Genomic DNA, 3,644 nt, shown 5'->3' with positions numbered 1-3,644 from the left:
AGGGATAGCATTAGGAGATATACCTAATGTAAATGACGAGTTAATGGGTGCAGCACACCAACATGGCACATGTATACATATGTAACAAACCTGCACGTTGTGCACATGTACCCTAGAACTTAAAGTATATAAAAAAAAGAAATATGCCCAAAGCATAGTAAGTGACAAAAGACCATATATTATGATTCTACTTTTTAAAATGTTTATATACATAAAAAGTATAAAAAACAACAAACCAGAATGTTTTGAGTGGTAAAATTAAAGATTTTTCTAAAAAAAAAAGAAAAAAAAAAAGGAGCAAAATATTGCAATAGCAATGAAATTGTTCAAAACAAATGAACTTTGAAGGAGAAAATAGTGGAAATGAGATGTGTGTGGCGTGATTTTGTTTTTGCTGATTTCCCTTTTGTTGCCTGTCTCAGACAGCATACTTAGCTTTATTTAACAGTTTGTTGATGTGACTTTTAAAGGGTCAAAAGAGCAAAACAAATTTTGCAAAGTGAAACAATGCTGGAATGCTGGTGCCTCATACATCCTTGCTTCAGTTAGACTTTGGTCTAACTGTCCTGAGAACACTTTGGAGTCATATGTTAATCTGTTTTGCATTGCTGTAATGGAATACCTGAGGTAATTTATTAAAAAAAAAAAAAAAAAAAGAAGAAGAAGAAGAAGCTTATTTGGCTCACAGTTCTGCAGGCTGTACAAGCATGGCACTAACACTGCTCAGCTTCTGAGCACCAACACTGCTTCTTCTGGTGAGGCCTCAGGAAGCTTTTACTCATGGTAGAAGGCAAAGGGGGAGCAGGCATTTGTGATGGTTAATACTGAGTATCAACTTGATTGGATTGAAGGATGCAAAGTGTTGATTCTGCACGTGCCTGTGAGGGTGTTGCCAAAGAAGATTTACATTCGAGTCAGTGGGCTGGGAAAGGCAGACCCACTCTGAATCTTGGTGGGCACAATCTAATCAGCTGCCAGTGCGACTAGAATATAAGCAGGCAAAAAAAAAAGAAACATGAAAAGAGAAACTGGTCTAGCCTACATCTTCCTCCCATGCTGGATGCCTCCTGCCCTCAAATATTGGACCCCGAGTTCTTCAGTTTTGGGACTCCGACTGACTCTCCTTGCTCCTCAGCTTGGAGACAGACAGCCTGTTGTGGGACTTTGTGATCATGTGAGGTAATATTTATAAAATATGTATTTTTTAAAATATACATATTTAAAAAAAATATGTATATACACACTTTGTTTTTTTTCCAGCCCAGCTGGAAAGTTAAATCTTCTGGACTATAATGTTTCTTTAATCTCAGTCTCCATCCCTGACCTGGGGTTGGAGTCTCGAGGAAAATCATGAAAAACAGCTTCTGTGGTAAAATGCCACACCAAATCGAATGTTGTCTAGATTGTTGAATATATATGCAATACACACACACACACACACACACACATACATTCCATTAGTTCTATCCCTATAGAGAACCCTGACTAATACACTGTGTCACATAGTGAGAGGAAGGGAGCAAGAGAGAAGAAGGAGGTGCCAGATTCCTTTAAATAGCTAGTTTTGTGAACTAACAGAGTGATAATTCATTCATTACCGTGGGGAGGGCACCAAGACATGCATAAGAAATCTGCTCCCATGACCCAAACACCTCCCACTAGGCTCCACTTCCAACACTGGGGGCCACGTTTTAACATCAGATCTGGAGGGGACGCACGTCCAAACTATATTGTTACTGCCTTTATCAGCATGGGCATGGGGAGAGAGGGTTTGCTCCTTGGAAAATCCCAAATGACACAGCAACTCCCTGTTGTTGTTTCAACATTCGTGGAGTAATAAAGATTCAGTGCATTTACACTCCCCTCTAGATGGGGGTAGTCAGCATAAAATGTCCACAAATTAGGGACTTACCACATAGTCATGGCATCTATCAGTGAAACAAAACCATCAAAGGACATTTTGACCTTGCAAGTTGTTCTGCATTTTTGTTATTATTGCTTTTTTTTTCCTTCTAAGACCTTTGTGGTAAAATAATTTCCTCTGTAATGCATAGGATATTGAAGACTTGTTTTGAAATACATATTCATATTTTTCTCATTGTAAAAGACAATGCATGTTTACTCTAAGTAACAGCAAACAGATGCAAAAGAATAGAAACTAATTTTTAAAACTTGTAATTTCACCACTCAATGTTTTATTCTTTTGGAGCTATCATTTGACATGATTACAAGTTGAAGTGCTAATTTTCGATAAAGTATCAATTATTTGTATACAATCATAAAGAAAACACTTAGTAATTATTTTAAGTGCATTGCAAGCAGTTAGGGAGCATTCTGGTCCCAATTTTACAAATAGGAAACCAAGTCTAGGGTAATACAATTAGTTTTCGTTGGCCAGAGAAAGAATAGCTAACCTATGTGATCTAGCATTCACTTATACATATTTGTAAATCCTATGATTGTTTCATTCAGTGTGTGTGTATGTATGAATGTATGTATATATTTCCACACATACAGATATATACACACACAAACATAAAACAAATTCATAATACAATATTTATATTTGCTTTGTACTGTGTGCCCGCATATTTTGTGTTCTCTTCTACTCTATAATACCACATTCCATTTTTTTAAAAGATGTTGGCCACACCACTATAAAGTGATTTCATAACATACTGATGCATCATGATGCATAGTTTAAAAACACTTTTCCAGTTATTTGATTAAAGAGTTGAGCTCTGACGGTCTATATTAGATTCTACACTCCAGATAAAATGCTTGAAGAGCCAATAGGGGCAGGATACTGAGGCCCAGCTGGAAAGTTAAATCTCCTGGTCTACAGTGTTCCTTTAATCTCAATCTCCATCCCAGATCTGGGGTTGGAGTCTTGAGGAAACCCATGAAAACAGCTTCTGAAAGATGTCACACCAAATGAGATGTTGTCTGGATTGTTGAGGTTCTAGTGCTTTTCAGCTAGGGCTACCATTTATATTCACTGCCCATCTGCTTCAGCAGTGTACCTCCTAGCTTGGTCCCAAATGTAAACTGAGTTAAGAACAGAACACACATTGACTTCTAGGAGGGCTTGAATAAAAGCAGCATATTCATACTCAGTGAACTTAACTAGCTGTTATACAAAATTCTTCTTCTCATATTTTTTTTTCCTCATTATTCCTGTAGATGCTGGCATTAGGCCAGTGGGTTTTTGAGTAAGACAGTTTGGATTATATCTCAGCTTTGACTCTGTGTGACCCTGGGTCTCCTCAGTTCCCTTCTTCTAAAGCAAGGACAATAAAGCCCACCACACCACTACTGAAAAGGATTAAATCACACTTATAATAGGATCCAGTATGGGCTCTGACTCAGAATTGAAACCTAGTAAATAAATGTTTACTTTCCTTTCCTTGGAGTTCTACTCTCAGGCCACATAATATTTCCAACAGAAGCCGAAATCCCTGAGCTAGCAACCAACTCTTTTAAAATACAGCCAACAAGCCAGTTCTTCCCTTGCTCAGAACCACAACCCAAAGCTTGGGTGCAGACAGCTAGTTAAGAAAAAATTTAGCATGACAGACACAAGTAGTATTTTCCTGATAACAACTAAAAGAAGATTAAATAACAAAACCACAATGTTTGTCAGC

This window comes from Rhinopithecus bieti, unplaced genomic scaffold (genome assembly GCF_001698545.2).
Source record: "Rhinopithecus bieti isolate Rb0 unplaced genomic scaffold, ASM169854v2 scaffold_75502, whole genome shotgun sequence".
Taxonomy (NCBI): domain Eukaryota; kingdom Metazoa; phylum Chordata; class Mammalia; order Primates; family Cercopithecidae; genus Rhinopithecus; species Rhinopithecus bieti.
The sequence above is the reverse complement of the archived record's forward strand: the minus strand, read 5'-3'. Positions refer to the sequence as shown.